This window comes from Oncorhynchus nerka, linkage group LG15 (assembly GCF_034236695.1).
Source record: "Oncorhynchus nerka isolate Pitt River linkage group LG15, Oner_Uvic_2.0, whole genome shotgun sequence".
Classification (NCBI taxonomy): Eukaryota; Metazoa; Chordata; class Actinopteri; order Salmoniformes; family Salmonidae; genus Oncorhynchus; species Oncorhynchus nerka.
In genome coordinates, this window is record NC_088410.1 from 88,671,296 (window position 1) to 88,690,841 (window position 19,546).

At 41.5% G+C, this 19,546-nt stretch overlaps 1 protein-coding gene across 1 annotated transcript in view; it reads right to left on the reverse strand.

Moving 5' to 3' along the window:
- LOC115118265 (nerve growth factor-like) overlaps nt 1-19,546 on the reverse strand; it is a 35,896-nt gene that overhangs the window by 15,811 nt on the left and 539 nt on the right. The gene's annotated exons all lie outside the window — the stretch shown is intronic.

The following is a 19,546-nucleotide window of genomic DNA, read 5'->3' on the forward strand; positions in this document are numbered from 1 at the left end:
AAGCAAAGCAATTCGACGCATAAAAAAACACAGAGTTAGACACGAAATAAACAAAAACATTACAGTCAATAATACAGTAGAGAAAAAGAAAACAAAAAGTCTATATACAGTGAGTGCAAATGAGATAAGATAAGGGAGTTAGGGCAATAAACAGGCCATGGTGGCGAAGTAAATACAATACAGCAATTAAACACTGGAATGGTAGATGTGTGTCACGTTCTGACCTTAATTTCCTTTGTTTTGTATTTATTTAGTATGGTCAGGGCGTGAGTTGGGTGGGTTGTCTATGTTTGTTTTTCTAGGTTTTGGGAATTTCTATGTTTCGGCCTAGTATGGTTCTCAATCAGAGGCAGGTGTCATTAGTTGTCTCTGATTGAGAATCATACTTAGGTAGCCTGGGTTTCACTGTGTGTTTGTGGGTGATTGTTTCTGTGTCTGTGTTTGTTCGCCACACGGTACTGTTTCGGTTTTGTTCACGTTTATTGTTTTGTATTCATTGAGTGTTCAGTTCATGTTTTTAAATAAACAACCATGGACACTTACCACGCCGCATCTTGGTCCGATCCTTGCTACACCTCCTCTTCAGACGAAGAGGAGGAAAACCATTACAATGTGTAGAAGATGAATGTGCAAGTAGAGATACTGGGGTTCAAAGGAGCAAGATAAATAAGTAAATAGAGTATGGGGATGAGGTAGATACATGGGCTGTTTACAGGTGCAGTGATCTGTGAGCTGCTCTGACAGCTGGTGCTTAAAGTTAGTGAGGGAGATATGAGTCTCCAGCTTCAGTGATTTTTGCAGTTCGTTCCAGTCATTGGCAGCAGAGAACTGGAAGGAAAGGCGACCAAAGGAGGAATTGGCTTTGGGGGTGACCAGTGAGATATACCTGCTGGAGCGTGTGCTACGAGTGGGTGCTGCTATGGTGACCAATGAGCTGAGTTAAGGCGGGGCTTTACCTAGCAGAGACAACCTGGAGCCAGTGGGTTTGGCAAGTAGAACATGCTCCTTGATCATTATTCTTTTGTTGTCTGTGGCTCAAAAATCAATTAACCATTCAGACAATAGTTTATCATGTGACATCAACATCCTGGACTTCCTGACAGGCTGCCTCCAGGTGGTGAGGGTAGGCAACAACACATCTGCCACATTGGGGCGGCAGGTAGCCTAGTGGTCAGAGCGTTGGACTAGTAACTGAAAGGGATCGAATCCCTGAGCTGACAAGGTAAAAAAAATATCTGTCGTTCTGCCCCTGAACAAGGCAGTTAACCCACTGTTCCTAGGACGTCATTGAAAATAAGAATTTGTTCTTAACTGACTTGCCTAGTTAAATAAAGGTATAAAATAAAATTGACCTTCAACACAGGGGCGCCTCAGGGGACCGTGCTTAGTCCCCCCCCTGTACTCCCTGTATACCCACAACAGTGTGGCCATGCAGGACTCCAACACCATCATTCAGTTTGCTGACGACACGACTGTAGTAGGCCTGATCACCAGAGACCTGTCAGTGCCAGGACGACAACCTCTCCCTCAATGTCAGCAAGACAATGGAGCTGATTGTGGACTGCAGGAAACGGAGGGGCGAGCACGGCTCCATCCACATTGACGGGGCTGGGGTGGAGCAGGTTGAGAGCTTCAAGTTCCTCAGTGTCCACATCACTAAGGATCTATCATGGTCCACACACACCAACACAGTTTTGAAGAGGGCACAGCAATGCCTCTTTCTTCTGAAAAGGCTGAAAAGACTTGGCGTGGGCCCTCAGATCCTCAAAGTTCTACAGCTGCACCATTGATAGCATCTTGACTGGCTGCATCACTGCTTGGTATGGCAACTGCTTTGCATCCGGCCGCAAAGTGCTACAGATGGTAGTGCAATACAACAGTGCAACACTGGGTCCAAGCTCCCTGCTATCCAGGACCTCTATACCAGCAGATGTCAGAGGAAGGCCATAAACATTTTCAAAGACTCCAGCCACCCTAGTCACAGACTGTTCTCTCTGCTACCGCACAGCAAGCGGTACTGATGCACCAAGTCTGGAACCAACAGGACCCTGAACAGCTTCTTCCCCCCCAAACCATAAGACTGCTAAATAGTTAGTACAGGTAACTATATGGTTAACTTTTTAACTATCTGCATTGACCCTTTTTGCACTCACTTTTTTGACTCACTGCTGCTACTGTTTATTACCTCGTACCCCTGCACATCGACTCGGTTCTGGTACCCTGTGTATATAGCCAAGCTATCGTCACTCATTATGTATTTATTATTACATTTTTCACTTTTCTCTATTTTCTCTATTTTATTTCTCTCTGCATTGTTGGGAAGGGCCCTTAAGTGAGCATTTCACTGTTAGTCTACACCTGTTGTTTACGAAGCATGTGACGAATACAATGATATTTTATTTGACATGTGGAAGAGAATTCTAAATTCCTATTGTTGTGGGTGTGCTGCTGCTCCTAATGTGCTGCTTTTAAAACAAGGTAATATATTTTGTTTACATTTTTATTTATCCTACCATAACTCACACAAGTAATAAGACAGAAACATAAGTACGACGTACAATTTAAATACAATGATGTTTGCTTTGCGTTTATTCTAGACAAATGCATTTCCACGAGCAATGATATGGATGAATTTCAACCAAGAATGGTATGTTATCATAAACGGCTTCACCTTTTAACAAGGACTGAAGCAAAACGGCTCATCTCAACTGAAGCCCTGATTTGGAAAAGTGTTTTTCTACCTGCTCCAGCTTGTCCAGGAGTTGGGAAATTGAGTTGACTTTCCTTTGCCCTCTGGTGATTTATTGAGTCTGAACATTCTAAGAACGATAATAGCATGCAATTGAAGCATACCCTTCACCATTTTCTTGACAACCGTCTTGTTTTATCTAGTTAGGGCGAAAGGCACGATAACTCTGTGGGAAATCATCTTAAATATGACAATTCCAGAGAGGGAAATTGTCAGGATGTTTTGATTCAGTGCAGATGTGTGAGAGTGGAGGAAGGAGAATAGCGTCTGGGCCTGCTGCAGGCCAAAGAGGACCTGTAGTAATCAGCTGCAGGACAGCTCTGTGTTCCAGCACACTGGCTCTGGCTGTTGTCTTGTGGAAGTGGGCTGTAGTCCAATGCATCTGCTGATCTCACAGATTGAGCCATTATTTACTATTTCATTCAGAATACCAAGAAACCAAAATCAACAAATGGGATTGTGAAGACCTGAAGATCATGTGCAGAGTGTCTGTTTAGAAATGTCTCTGCAAAGAGCAGGTTTAGAACTGTCTCAGACAGTAAAACAGGCCTGCATTTTGCTGTCTACTGCAAGGCAGTTGTGATGTCTGCAATAAAATAAAAGTTTGATGAAATCTATCATTTGGTAGACCTAAGAAAACAGGCATCAGAATAAACACCTGTATCTTTCCTTCTGCCATTTGTCCTTAGATGTTTTCGTGTTGAAAACACAATTCAGCAATGAAGAAACATGAAAGTTCAAGCAAGAGTGTACCAGAAACATGAAAGTTCAAGCAGGAGTGTACCAGAAACATGAAAGTTCAAGCAGGAGTGTACCAGAAACATGAAAGTTCAAGCAGGAGTGTACCAGAAACATGAAAGTTCAAGCAGGAGTGTACCAGAAACATGAAAGTTCAAGCAGGAGTGTACCAGAAACATGAAAGTTCAAGCAGGAGTGTACCAGAAACTGACCCCTGTCTCCGTACACACTGTCACTTTATACACATTAGCCTCCCTGGAACACAGCTGACCCCTGTCTCCGTACACACTGTCACTTTATACACATTAGCCTCCCTGGAACACAGCTGACCCCTGTCTCCGTACACACTGTCACTTTATACACATTAGCCTCCCTGGAACACAGCTGACCCCTGTCTCTGTACACACTGTCACTTTATACACATTAGCCTCCCTGGAACACAGCTGACCCCTGTCTCCGTACACACTGTCACTTTATACACATTAGCCTCCCTGGAACACAGCTGACCCCTGTCTCCGTACACACTGTCACTTTATACACATTAGCCTCCCTGGAACACAACTGACCCCTGTCTCCGTACACACTGTCACTTTATACACATTAGCCTCCCTGGAACACAGCTGACCCCTGTCTCCGTACACACTGTCACTTTATACACATTAGCCTCCCTGGAACACAGCTGACCCCTGTCTCCGTACACACTGTCACTTTATACACATTAGCCTCCCTGGAACACAGCTGACCCCTGTCTCCGTACACACTGTCACTTTATACACATTAGCCTCCCTGGAACACAGCTGACCCCTGTCTCCGTACACACTGTCACTTTATACACATTAGCCTCCCTGGAACACAGCTGACCCCTGTCTCCGTACACACTGTCACTTTATACACATTAGCCTCCCTGGAACACAGCTGACCCCTGTCTCCGTACACACTGTCACCTTATACACATTAGCCTCCCTGGAACACAGCTGACCCCTGTCTCCGTACACACTGTCACTTTATACACATTAGCCTCCCTGGAACACAGCTGACCCCTGTCTCCGTACACACTGTCACTTTATACACATTAGCCTCCCTGGAACACAGCTGACCCCTGTCTCCGTACACACTGTCACTTTATACACATTAGCCTCCCTGGAACACAGCTGACCCCTGTCTCCGTACACACTGTCACTTTATACACATTAGCCTCCCTGGAACACAGCTGACCCCTGTCTCCGTACACACTGTCACTTTATACACATTAGCCTCCCTGGAACACAGCTGTCAACAAGAGGACAACCAATAACTACAACCATAATAATACTGAGCAAAACACATGCAAGGCTTTGTTTTTCTGCTTTTAGTTATATGTTTACATCAGTAACTAGATGGTTAAGATTAGTACAGATCTTTCCATCTCCCATCCCCCTGGCATCATCATGCCTTCCTCTCCTGTCCCTATGCCTAGGTAGGAAAGGCAACTCTCTAGCACATTGCTCTGCTCAACTAAAACAAATAGTAACACATTTTGTCAACATGAATTTAGTTGGTAGATGTACTTCAGTTGAACCAAATGGAAAGAGTCTTCGCATAAATAAAATGTCTCTCATATCATTCCACTGAATGATGTCAATGAAGTAAATAAGGCAGAGAGCATCCTGTATCTCACAGCCAATACTGTAGTGTATTTTAAAGTGTATATCTTGGACCAATGGCAGCCATGAGGCCACTTTAGACCCATTCAAGCCCAGCTAGGTCACAATGTTTTGCTTTGAAATTATGCAGGTTCCATCTGTTTACACCTTTGTTTCCTCTGTGACTTGAATTGGCAGTCAGTCGGCGGCTTCAAAGAGTCTGTCCCAGATTGCATGTTGCTTTACGACTGTGAGCCGTGTCGGGAGGAAAGCATTGTTTGTTATGGTCTCCCTCTCGCTCCCAGAGTTGCAGAATGTGTTAAAAGGTATTGCTCTAGTTTAAAGGTAATTTGTGAGTCGTGAGTGGCTGAACAAACCAGTGTGACCTTCAGTACCTACACGCTGCCTCCAAGTGGCCTTCACACGTTTCCGGTTCTCGGGAAAAGATCACTTTAGTGAGGTGCAATGGACCGAGCAAACCCTGTTGTTTCTTTCAGATCATCTGATGTTGACATTTACATTATGTCCCACTGTATACAAATGTCTGCGGTTCCTCTAAATATTGAAATTAGATCCAACGTTTAGATACATAAATCTAGTTGTGCGGAACATCAGAGATGATTGTCCCTCTGCAAGTAAAATAAACGTAAAGCTTGTGATGTAAAACATTTGGACTGGCGTGTGCTATTTTACATGCACTGATGCTCTTGTTCTCATGCCTGGGCTCATGGTTCCACGTAAAGGTGTTACCTGCAGTTGCTGTTTTTACTAAAGTGTAAAGCGTATCCATGAGTCTGACTAGTATGGGAAAAGCTGCTAACAGACTGTAAGAAACTTCTTCTCCTCCAACTGCCATGATATTGGCCGTGTCAGAAATGTGTCTTGCCTACTACTTACTAAAACTGAATACTGTGTACTAATCGTACTACATACTATTTAGAACTTACTGTTTAGTAAAAATGTATGAACTAAGCAACACATAACACACCAGGCTCACTGATACTGAGAATGCATGATCTCATGTGCCATTGCCTTGTTCCTGCCATTCATTCATTCATTCATTCATTCATTCATTCATTTGGCAAGGCGCTTCCCCTTATCTGATTATCAGTTGACAAACATACAAGGACCTGAAAAGACGATGCTTTTCCTCATTAGCATGCAGCAAATTCGTAATATTATGAAATTGCACATACAATAAATCACTCTATTTTTGCATACTCAAACGTCCTACTACTTAAGACCCACGGGTATTTGGACACGGAAAATAATCTTGACACGTTCAACCAAAAATGCACAAATTTGTCATAAGAAATGTTTGCCTTGGGACAGAGCAACAAAATACTGACTACCTGAGACATTAAATATACATTTAGAGTGTAAGTAGAGAACCATGTAATTGTGGTATAATCAGCTTTGAATTCATGTGCAGCAGTGGGAGTTCAACAAATCATTGCTTTCCCATCTACCCTTTGTTGATCGTTATTAAATTAGCTATTCCATCAAGTGTGTCTTATCGCCTATAAAAACACTAGATTTTCAATTTTCCAGGTCATAGCCAGTCCAGGAGAGAGTGTAGAGGTTAGGTACATAGTCTAAGCCTCATCACTCTGCACTACCTCAAGAGGCATAACCGTTTAGAGTGATATTATCCAATGAGTTATATCATCTGTCCACTTCCATTTGAAGTGGAAAGTTGGACTGTGTTTATCCCCTGGCTGACCTCCATTTTGCCTATTAACTTGTCCAATGTTATTGTACTGTTACAATCCAATGTTATTTCTTCCATGAGGATTTCAAAAATGTGGTCTACACAAATTGCACAGTAGACCTATTGGTAACTGCCAAAATAAAGGAAAACCCAACATAAAATGTATTTTAATAGGGCGTTGTGCCACCACGAGTCACCAAAACAGCTCCAATGCGCCTTGGCATAGATTCTACAATTGTCTGGAACTATATTGGATGGATGCGATAAATTCCATATTTTTTTGGTTTCGTTGACAGTGGTGGAAAACGCTGTCTCAGGCGCTGCTCCAGAATCTCCCAATTGGATTGAGATCTGATGACTGAGGCACACATACACACACCCTTTAAACCCCTTACATGCTGACCAGACCGGACAAGCCGCGTGTTATTCAATTAGTGCACCAACACTGCTCGTGTGCGCCAACGAGCGTCTGCGACGCCAAGGGCTAAATTAGAAGTCGTTCCTATTTCTGACGCAGATCGCGCTGAAAGTCATCTCCTCATTGGTTATACCCATGTGGGTGATTGAAAGACGAACTTTGTTGCCGGTTGTCGTGGTAATACAATGAAAGTTTAGATGCGATCACTATATAAGTTAAAAAAGAAAAAAGCCTGGAAGGAGGAGAGATGACTAGAAATGATTCGGTTGGCCGTTTTATGTGTGGATTAATTGTCGGAGTAGAGGTCCTTGTGCATTTCAGGTAAAACTCAATTTTTATATCCCAGGACAAGTTAGCTAGCAACAGCAAGCTAGCTAAATAGCAGCCGGTTTGGGTTCCGTGTTATGCTCATTTGAGACTCCTCTTTCAAAGTCACTGAGATCTCTACTTCTAGACATGGTAGCCAAAATAACTGGCCACTGGGCATTTTTATACATGACGCATGATGGTGTTAATTACTTAACTCGGTAACCACACCTGTGTGGAAGTACCTGCTTTCGATATACCTTGTATCGCTCATTTACTCGTGTTTCCTTTATTTTGGTTGTTACCTGAATATGTATGACTATATCCATTTATGTCTAAGTATATTCATTTGTAGATCTATCTTACCTGTTCATGTGGGATTGAGGCCTATAGCAGTAAGCAGGACATGGCTTGACTTTTGAGGTATGAAAATGTCTGAATTTCTTTTGTGAACTAACAGGTTATTTCTAGGGTATCCTGCCTTGTTTGAACTATCTGTTAAGTTGGAATGGGCTAAACTGCTCTGGCACATAATATGTGAAAGCAAACTAATACAGACAGTATGTGTTTATGGCTCTCATCAACCCAAATGCAACACATATTGGGTCCTGCTACAAACCTCTTTCCTGTCTTGTTCTTGACTTAGACTGTCTTTCTCTTTTTTATTTCCATAATTGCAAATGTTGGTGCTTCTATAACTGCACGTAGTGGCTCTATGCAGGGTCATAACACAAGTTATTCCAGTGATTTACTCTGCTAAAAGATCTGTGTAAAGTAGGCTATAGTGTGGCCAGGCATTCGTGCTATAGATATTTTTTATTTGAAGGTGGTCTTTGAGGGGTGAAATTAAATGTGTTTTTCATAATATGGTTTAATCAGTTCATTCTTGTTCGGCAGCAATGACTTCAATTCAACCTAAACTAAAGTTAAACAAATGTGACATTTGCCATCTGAGAACTATTCTACGGGTGTTATTAAACATCCAATTGAATCACCTCTCCATAAGGAGTGAATTTGCTATATAAATACGATCTTATATTCACTTTTGATTGAAAACGCCTCATGTTCTGAAACATATGAGAGGGGAGATGTTGTGTCTGGGAGTCCAGGCCACCAGCCACCTGTGGGACAGATTGTTTGGCAGATGAACCAGGGCCGTGAGGTCAAACAGCTGGGTGTGAGAAGAACCCTCCCTGGACCATAGCTCTGTATAGATATGTATAGATGTGTAGCTCTGTATAGATGTGTAGCTCTGTCTAGATGTGTAGCTCAGTATAGATGTGTAGCTCTGTATAGATGTGTAGCTCTGTATAGATTAGAGGTCTACCGATAATGATTTTTCAACGCCGATACCGATACTGATAATTGGAGGACCAAAAAAGCCGATACCGATTAATCGGACAATTAAAATAAATAAATAAATGTATTTGTAATAATGACAATTACAATATAATACATCAATAAAATCAATTTATCCTCAAGTAGATAATGAAACATGTTCAATTTGGTTTAAATAATGCAAAAACAACGTGTCGGAGAAGAAAGTAAAAGTGCAATATGTGCTATGTAAGAAAGCTAACGTTTCAGTTCCTTGCTCAGAACATGAGAACATATGAAAGCTGGTGGTTCCTTTTAACATGAGTCTTCAATATTCCCAAGTAAGAAGTTTTAGGTTGTAGTTATTATAGGACTATTTCCCTCTATACCATTTGTATTTCATTAACCTTTGACTATTGGATGTTCTTATAGGCACTTTAGTATTGCCAGCGTAACAGTATAGCTTTCGTCCCTCTCCTCGCTCCTCCCTGGGCTTGAACCAGCAACACAACGACAACAGCCACCACATCAAAGCAGCGTTACCCATGCAGAGCAAGGGAAACAACCACCCCGAGGTTCAGAGCGAGTGAAGTTTGAAACGCTATTAGCGCGTGCTAACTAGCCAGCCATTTCACTTCGGTCACACCAGCCTCATCTCGGGAGTTGATAGATTTGAAGTCAGAAACAGCGCAATGCTTGACACAAGGAAGAGCTGCTGGCAAAACGCACTAAAGTGCTGTTTGAATTAATGTTTACGCGCCTGCTTCTGCCTACCACAGTCAGATACTTAGATACTTGTATGCTTGTATGCTCAGTCAGATTATATGCAACACAGGACATGCTAGATAATATATCTAGTAATATCATCAACCATGTGTAGTTAATCAATCATAATCACTAGTTGTTTTTTATAAGATAAGATTAATGCTAGCTAGCAACTTACCTTGGCGTAACAGACAGAAAGACTAGTTAACTAGTCTTTCTGCCCCTGCCCCTGAACAATTTTTTATTTTACCTTTATTTAACTAGGCAAGTCAGTTTAAGAACAAATTCTTATTTTCAATGACTGCCTAGGAATAGTGGGTTAACTGCCTGTTCAGGGGCAGAACCACAGATTTGTACCTTGTCAACTCGGGGATTCAAACTTGCAACCTTCCAGTTACTAGTCCAACACTCTAACCACTAGGCTACCTTGCCGCCCAAGGCAGTTAACCCACCGTTCCTAGGCTGTCATTGAAAATAAGAATGTGTTCTTTATTGAATTTCCTAGTTAAATAAAGATTAAATAAAGGTGTAAAAAAAAAAAAAAAATCGGCAAATCGGCACCCAAAAGGTCCGATTGTTATGAAAACTTCCGATTAATCAGTCGACCTCTAGTATAGATATGTAGCTCTGTATAGATGTGTAGTTCTGTATAGATGTGTAGCTCTGTATACATATATAGCTCTGTGTAGCTCTGTATAGATGTGTAGTTCTAAATATATATATGTAGCTCTATATATATACATAGCTCTGTGTAGTTCTGTGTATATGTGTAGCTTTGTATACATATATAGCTCTGTGTAGCTCTGTATAGATGTGTAGCTCTGTATAGATGTGTAGCTCTGTATAGATGTGTAGCTCTGTATAGATATGTAGTTCTGTATAGATGTGTAGCTCTGTATAGATGTGTAGCTCTGTATAGATGTGTAGCTCTGTATACATATATAGCTCTGTATAGATGTGTAGCTCTGTATAGATGTGTAGCTCTGTATACATATATAGCTCTGTATAGATGTGTAGCTCTGTATACATATATAGCTCTGTATAGATGTGTAGCTCTGTATAGATGTGTAGCTCTGTATACATATATAGCTCTGTATAGATGTGTAGCTCTGTATACATATATAGCTCTGTATAGATGTGTAGCTCTGTATAGATGTGTAGCTCTGTATACATATATAGCTCTGTATAGATGTGTAGCTCTGTATACATATGTAGCTCTGTGTAGCTCTGTATACATATGTAGCTCTGTATAGATGTGTAGCTCTGTATAGATTTATCCTAGGATAGGATAAAGTAATCCTTCTCCCCCTCCCCCCCCCCCTTTAAAAGACCTAGATGCACCATTGTAAAGTGGCTGTTCCACTGGATGTCATAAGGTGAAAGCACCAATTTGTAAGTCGCTCTGGATAAGAGCGTCTGCTAAATGACTTAAATGTAAATGTAATATGTAGCTCTGTATTGATGTGTAGCTCTATCAATGTGTAGTTCTGTGTAGCTCTGTATACATATGTAGCTCAGTGTAGCTCCGTATAGATATGTAGCTCTGTGTAGCTCCGTATAGATATGTAGCTCTGGGTAGCCTAGTGGTTAGAGCGTTGGACTAGTAACTGGAAGGTTGCAAGTTCAAACCCCCGAGCTGACAAGGTACAAATCTGTCTTTCTGCCCTTGAACAGGCAGTTAACCCATTAACCCTAGGCCATCATTGAAAATAAGAATTTGTTCTTAACTGACCTAGTAAAATAAATAAATACAAATAAAGTAGCTCTGTATAGATATGTAGCGTAGCTCTGAATATATGTGTAGGTTTGTATAGTTGTGTAGCTCTGAATAGATGTGTAGCTCTGAATAGATGTGTAGCTCTGAATAGATGTGTAGCTCTGACTAGATGTGTAGCTCTGAATAGATGTGTAGCTCTGAATAGATGTGTTGCTCTGTATACATGTGTAGCTCTGTATAGATGTGTAGCTCTGTGCAAGTTCTCCCACTTAAAAAGATGACAGAGGCCTGTAATTTTCATCATAGGTACACTTAAACTATGACAGACAAAATGAGAGAAAAAAATCCAGAAAATCACATTGTAGGATATTTAATGAATTTATTTGCAAATTATGGTGGAAAATAAGTATTTGGTCACCTACAAACAAGCAAGATTTCTGGCTCTCACAGACTTGTAACTTCTTCTTAAGAGGCTCCTCTGTCCTCCACTCGTTACCTGTATTAATGGCACTGGTTTGAACTTGTTATCAGTATAAAAGACACCTTTCCACAACCTCAAACAGTCACACTCCAAACTCCACTATGGCCAAGACCAAAGAGCTGTCAAAGGACACCAGAAACAAAATTGTAGACCTGCACCAGGCTGGGAAGACTGAATCTGCAATAGGTAAGCAGCTTGATTTGAAGAAATCAACTGTGGGAGCAATTATTAGAAAATGGAAGACATACAAGACCACTGATAATCTCCCTCGATCTGGGGCTCCACGCAAGATCTCACCCTGTGGGGTTAAAATGATCACAAGAACGGTGAGCAAAAATCCCAGAACCACAAGGGGGGACCTAGTTTCAACTGTTCTGTCTTATTATTATTCGACCATGCTGGTCATTTATGAACATTTGAACATCTTGGCCATGTTCTGTTATAATCTCCACCCGGCACAGCCAGAAGAGGACTGGCCACCCCACATATGCTCTCTCTAATTCTCTCTTTCTTTCTCTCTCTCGGAGGACCTGAGCCCTAGGACCGTGCCCCAGGACTACCTGACATGATGACTCCTTGCTGTCCCCAGTCCACCTGACTGTGCTGCTGCTCCAGTTTCAACTGTTCTGCCTTATTATTATTCGACCATGCTGGTCATTTATGAACATTTGAACATCTTGGCCATGTTCTGTTATAATCTCCACCCGGCACAGCCAGAAGAGGACTGGCCACCCCACATAGCCTGGTTCCTCTCTAGGTTTCTTCCTAGGTTTTTGCCTTTCTAGGGAGTTTTTCCTAGCCACCGTGCTTCTACACCTGCATTGCTTGCTGTTTGGGGATTTAGGCTGGGTTTCTGTACAGCACTTTGAGATATCAGTTGATGTACGAAGGGCTATAGAAATACATTTGATTTGATGTGATTTGATTTGACCCAGTGAATGACCTGCAGAGAGCTGGGACCAAACTAACAAAGCCTACCATCAGTAACACACTACGCCGCCAGGGACTCAAATCTTGCAGTGCCAGACGTGTCCCCCTGCTTTAGCCAGTACATGTCCAGGCCCGTCTGAAGTTTGCTAGAGAGCATTTGGATGATCCAGAAGAAGATTGGGAGAATGTCATATGGTCAGATGAAACCAAAATATAACTTTTTGGTAAGAACTCAACTCGTCGTGTTTGGAGGACAATGAATGCTGAGTTGCATCCAAAGAACACCATACCTACTGTGAAGCATGGGGGTGGAAACATCATGCTTTGGGGCTGTTTTTCTGCAAAGGGACCAGGACGACTGATCCGTGTAAAGGAAATAATGAATGGGGCCATGTATCGTGAGATTTTGAGTGAAAACCTCCTTCCATCAGCAAGGGCATTGAAGATGAAACATGGCTGGGTCTTTCAGCATGACAATGATCCCAAACACACCGCCCGGGCAACGAAGGAGTGGCTTCGTAAGAAGCATTTTAAGGTCCTGGAGTGGCCTAACCAGTCTCCAGATCTCAACCCCATAGAAAATCTTTGGAGGGAGTTGAAAGTCCGTGTTGCCCAGCAACAGCCTCAAAACATCACTGCTCTAGAGGAGATCTGCATGGAGGAATGGGCCAAAAAACCAGCAACAGTGTGTGAAAACCTACAGAAAACTTACAGAAAACGTTTGACCTCTGTCATTGCCAACAAAGGGTATATAACACAGTATTGAGGTAAACTTTTGTTATTGACCAAATACTTATTTTCCACCATAATTTGCAAACAAATTCATTAAAAATCCTACAATGTGATTTTCTGGATTTCTTTTTCTCATTTTGTCTGTCATAGTTGAAGTGTACCTATGATGAAAATTACAGGCCTCTCTCATCTTTTTAAGTGGGATAACTTCCACAACTGGTGGCTGACTAAATACTTTTTTGCCCCACTTTAGCTCTGTGTACCTTGGAACAGATGTGTAGCTCTATATAGATGTGTAGCTCTGTATAGATGTGTAGCTCTGTATAGATGTATAGATGTGTAGCTCTGTATAGATGTGTAGCTCTGTATAGATGTGTAGCTCTGTATAGATGTGTAGCTCTGTATAGATGTATAGATATGTAGCTCTGTGTAGCTCTGTATAGATGTGTAGCTCTGTATAGATGCGTAGCTCTGTATAGATGTGTAGCTCTGTGTAGAAATGCAGCTCTGTGTAGCTCTGTATAAATATGTTGCTCTGTATAGATGCGTAGCTCTGTATAGATGTGTAGCTCTGTGTAGAAATGCAGCTCTGTGTAGCTCTGTATAAATATGTTGCTCTGTATAGATGTGTAGCTCTGTATAGATGTGTAGTGCTGTGTAGATATGTAGCTCTGTGTCGATGTGTAGCTCTGTGTCGATGTGTAGCTCTTTAGCTCTGCATACCAGATAAGGAATGACAGAAGAGGAGTAAAGATGTCAGGCTACCATTAAGGCCATCTTCAGCAAAATAAATTGCTTATGTTTCAACTTGTAGATAACATCTCCAAATACATCTCAGGCAAATCACAACAGGATAGACGTACAATATCACCAAACTGAAATAGAACACACGTCACCTCATCGCAGATATTTATCTGGATGTAAATATTGTGAGAAGAATTTTACAGGTATAATATAACATAATACAGTTTTCACTATAACACATTGTGTTTTCTAGGATTTTCACTTCCTGGTTCCATTGTGCTTTCTAGGATTTTTACTTCCTGGTTTCATTCTGTTTTCTAGGAATAAGGATCACAGAGGATTTAGACACCACTGTACCTGTTTGTATTCATTAGGTTAAGGTGTTTCCTTAAAAGAGTTACAACTCAAGGAAACCATTAGGATGTCATAAATCCAGTCGTTAATTTATATTTATTATTGGTTAGAAAAATCAATGTTCAGTCCCAGGAATGCAAATTTCATTTTTGTTGGGCTGCTCTAAGGCCACATAAGTCTCCCCTGTGCACTCTCCTGTCTGTTCTTCTACTAGTAATCCTGGGGATCAACCAGAGAAAAGCCCGGGGGCTTTGGTCTGAACCATGAAACCCCTCCGGCAGACAGGGAAGGATTATCTTTCCCTAGGGACCTGTTTCCATCCCTTCAAACTGCCAACTCTGAGAGACATGTCAGGTGGAGTTAAGCACTGTAAAACACCTTCTCTAAGAACAAACCACACACAATACCTCAGGATCAGAGACTCAGAAAGGAGTGGATGAATGGCAGTTGGTCTGGAAAACGGTTGTGCTTAAGCCACATAAGAACTTGTTTGTGCAGGTCAGATTTGGGAGTACGATTTGTGCAGACCCCAAGAGCGGAATTTTAGGGAGTATTTTTCCATTATTAGCACAAGTTCTGTGTTAGCAGAGATGATGATGAGTATTTTTCGAAGTAAAGCATCTCTGGTGTGATGCAGTTCTTCTAGCTCTGGTAAAAGGAAGTGTGTTGCCTGCTGCATAGTTGAGGCCCACCCATTACAAATATCCAGAAATGTATCTGTGTTTATTTGGAATGCAGTAAACACCAGGTGGAAAGAGGTCAAAATCATTAGCAAAACGTTTATACTGCTTGGTATCCTAAAGCCATTAGCCAAAGCCCCAAGTGTTTCCCAGGAAGTTTGAGTACTGTGGAGATGAACATTTTAGTGCAGCTGCTCTCTTGCTTCCTGCAGCCTCACAGTCTTCACCAATAAGGAAGCACAATTCCCCTTTCAAAACACAGGAGAAAGCCCCTCACATTTATCTCAAACTGTGTTTTTATTTCACAATGAAATTAAACACAGGCTGCCTCTTGCTAGTCAAGAGACTGAGGTATATTGTGGTGAACTGTCATTACCTGTTCTAATTAAGTATGTAGTGTGGCTATCCACTGGATGGCTCTGAATGCACTGTCATGCAGTCAAAGCTAATAACCACTTTTGGATATTTATTTTTTCATCTAACCTTTATTTTATCAGGCAGTCATAAGTGTATATTTTATCAGGAAACTGTTCGGTATTTCATGTTTCACCCCTGGTGTTATGTTATTGCTATTTGAACAATTTATTTTTGGATAGAAACTCTGAAACATGACCTTGTCTGAGGTCTCGGACTCGACAATAGTTGCTATCCATCGGAGTGTTGCGATTGGTTGGCCAAAATTCTGGGGTGGGGCTTAGCGAAGGGTAAATTCCATTTGTAGTTTGGCTCCCTCTCACTCATAGACGGCTAACTTGACAGCTCTTTGAAGGGGAGCGAACATGGACCTTGGGGACATACCTCAGTGTATGCGGAGAGGAAGAGGCAAAGCAAGAGTGCTTACTCCGCCCAAAATCTGTCCACCAAAATAAGACCATGGAGGTCAATGAGAGTCAAAAAATTGAATTTCTAATTTGCTACGTGAGGCTTATTTGATCAAATACATGTTTTGTAATGGTTAGGTTGTTATGAATGCGATTGTATGTGGATGCACGTGGCATTTCGGCAATTTTTTATTTATTTTTTAAACTTGATATCGGAGTTGTGACTGTTGTTCAAGCAGGTTGATGTTTATTGTCATGGAGGCAGAACTGAGCGGTTTCTGCTAGATGGGCCAGCTGCAAAGTCAAAATTGGCTATATCGTAAAAATTATGGAAACAAAAATGTAATTTTTGCTCTTAAATTAAGGTTAGGGTTAGGCATTAGGGTTAGCAGTGTCGTGTCTTTACTATCATTAACTGAAGACTTTTTATCAAAGATTCTCTGTAATTAGTTATTACGCGATTAGACTGATTAATCATGTAACCGTAATTACTAGGAAGTCGGGGCACCAAGGAAAAATATTCAGATTACAAAGTTATAATTCCCTAAAATAACTTTTCAGATATTTTATCTGATCAATTAGTCTTCGAATTAATTAATTATTTACTTTACCTCACTTTAGCCTCATTCCAAACTGCACGAACCCAGTCTTCACTATGAGTCATCCATACATCAATTGTCTTAAACAATTGATTTATTACTAACTAAGTAATTCACAGAAATGCATAAACAAACAAACAAACAAGGTAAATGTGGTTACATGAAATGATAGGAGAATGTGCCCTAGTGGGCTAAACCGGCATAGCGGCTTGTTAGACAAAAGGGGAAGTGGGGGTCGACTAAGAAGTCACTACAGAGTGATAATGATAACAATTGAAATGCTAATCCTTTACACATGAACGCTCACTCATTCGGGAACAATTGCAATCAATATATATATATTTACGCTCAGTGTGCCGTTTTAATCGCTGGTGAAAAGTTCATTTATTTTGTAGAATTGTCTGTCTCTCCCTCTCTCTCTCTCTCTCTCTCTCGGTTGTGGTTAGAGGGGATTGTTCAGTGACATTCGTTATAGTATGGATGTTTCGGTGGTTGTCGTTCTTCGCGTGCAATGATACGGAATTCCTAGCTGCAGACTATTAATTAATATCAAAGACTTGTTCTTATTCTGTCGGTATCGATAGTCTAAGAGTTTAACCACGTGGTATGGTTAAAAGATTCAGCAATGGTCTACAACCTTTGTCCTCCTAATGGAGAAAAACATGGTCTGCAACCTTTAGCCATCTCGTAATTGAGGTAAGCTCGGTCTGCTGATCGAAAACCCGAGTGGGGTTTTTATTCGGAATGGCAGAAAAGGAGCTGTCCCAGGATGTCTGACCCTAACTGGGCTCAGGGGCGGTCCTCTGATTTAGTTCAAATCAAAAGGGAATTGTATTTTTCTTCATTAAACAGTCCAAAGTCATATTACACAATTATACAAACAGTATCATACTCACTCATTCATCTTATACAACAATTAGATGTAAATCTCATATCTGAGGCTATTATATAAACAACGTTATGGTAATGTAGCCACACCGTTTCCCATGAGCTTCCCCAAGTTGTAACAAATGGACCAGTTCGTAGCTGGATTCTTCACCGATCTTTTATACTTTCTCCGGAACATGAAATTTGTTCGTACCTCAAGTTCTGTGAGGTGGAAGGAATTCCTTTGTTCTCCATGAAAAACTACTCTCTCTATACTGTGTGTCCATGAGGAGATTCTCAGGAATTTATGACATCTCTCTGACCACAGCAACCTAGTTGAAGGAGGAAAGGGGGAGGCAGGGAGAGGGGGATGGGCTTGCTATACCCAAAGAGGCCAACGTCATGACAGCAGCGTGGTTAGGGTTAGGCATGATGGTTAGCAGCATGCTTAAGGTTAGGTTTAAATCAGATTTTATGACTTTGCGGCTGTGCCAGCTAGTGACCATTCTGCAGAGCTGTCTCCAGGGCAATAGATGCCAACTTAGATTGTTCACTTAACTGTCCTCTCATTAAATGGTCACACCTGATTTCTCCTCCCGCTTGCCTTCCATCTTTGAGGACATGTATTTGCATTGTTAGAGCGGTTACTCGACTACTGTGTGTGTATATACAGTGCATTCGTAAAGTATTCAGACCCTTTGACTTTTTCCACATTTTGTTATGTTACAGCCTTGGATTACATTTTTTTCCCCTCATCAATCAACACACAATACCCCATAATGACAAAGCATTTTTGCAAATGTATACAATATATTTTTTTGAATTATCACATTTACATAAGTACTCTTTACTCAGTACTTTGTTGAAGCACCTTTGTCAGCGATTACTGCCTTGAGTCTTCTTGGGTATGATGCTACAAGCTTGGCACACCTGTATTTGGGGAGTTTCTCCCATTCTTCTCTGCAGATCCTGAGCGCTATGGAGCAGGTTTCATCAACGATCTCTCTGTACTTTGCTCCATTAATCTTTCCCTCGATCCTGACTAGTCTCCCAGTCCCTGCCGCTGAAAAACATCCCCACAGCATGATGCTGCCACCACCATGCTTCACCATAAGGATGGTGCCAGGTTTCCTCCAGACGTGAAGCTTGGCATTCAGGCCAAAGAGTTCAATCTTGGTTTCATCAGACCAGATCAGATCTTGTTTCTCATGGTCAAAGTCCTTTAGGTGCCTTTTGGCAAACTCCAAGCGGGCTGTCATGTGCCTTTTACTGAGGAGTGGCTTCCGTCTGGCCACTCTACCATAAAGACTTGATTTGTGGAGCGCTGCAGAGATGGTTGTCTTTCTGGAATGTTCTCCCAAATTACGGACAATTCCTTCAACCTCATGGCTTGTTTTTTTGCTCTGACATTTACTGTCAACTGTGGGACCTTAGAGGCAGATGTGTGCCTTTCCAAATCATGTCCAATCAATTGAATTTATAACAGGTGGACTCCAAGTTGTAGAAACATCTCAAGGATGATCAATGGAAACAGGATGCACCTGAGCTCTATTTCGCGTCTCATAGTAAAGGGTCTGTATACTTACATAAATAAGATGTTTTTTTATTTATTTGTTATATGTAAATGTGAAAAACAAATATATTATGGAATTTTGTGTAGAGAGAGAGAGAGAGAGAGAGAGAGAGAGAGAGAGAGGGGGGAGAGAGAGGGGGGAGAGAGAGAGAGAGAGAGGTAACCTGAGGCTAGGCTATGAGCTAATATTCTCCCTGAGGAAACAGATCAGATGGAAGCTGCCCATTCAACCATGGGCTTCCATCTCTACCTCCTGTCTACTGAGCCCTCAACCAGGCACCCTGGTCAAAGCCAGGTTGGGATTGAAATGCCAAAGTGGCTAGGTGGAAAACATGTATTTAAACATAACATTTTTTTTTATGGTATCCTCAACCAGTCACTTAACATTTAACATTTAAGTCATTTAGCACTTCAGAGAGACC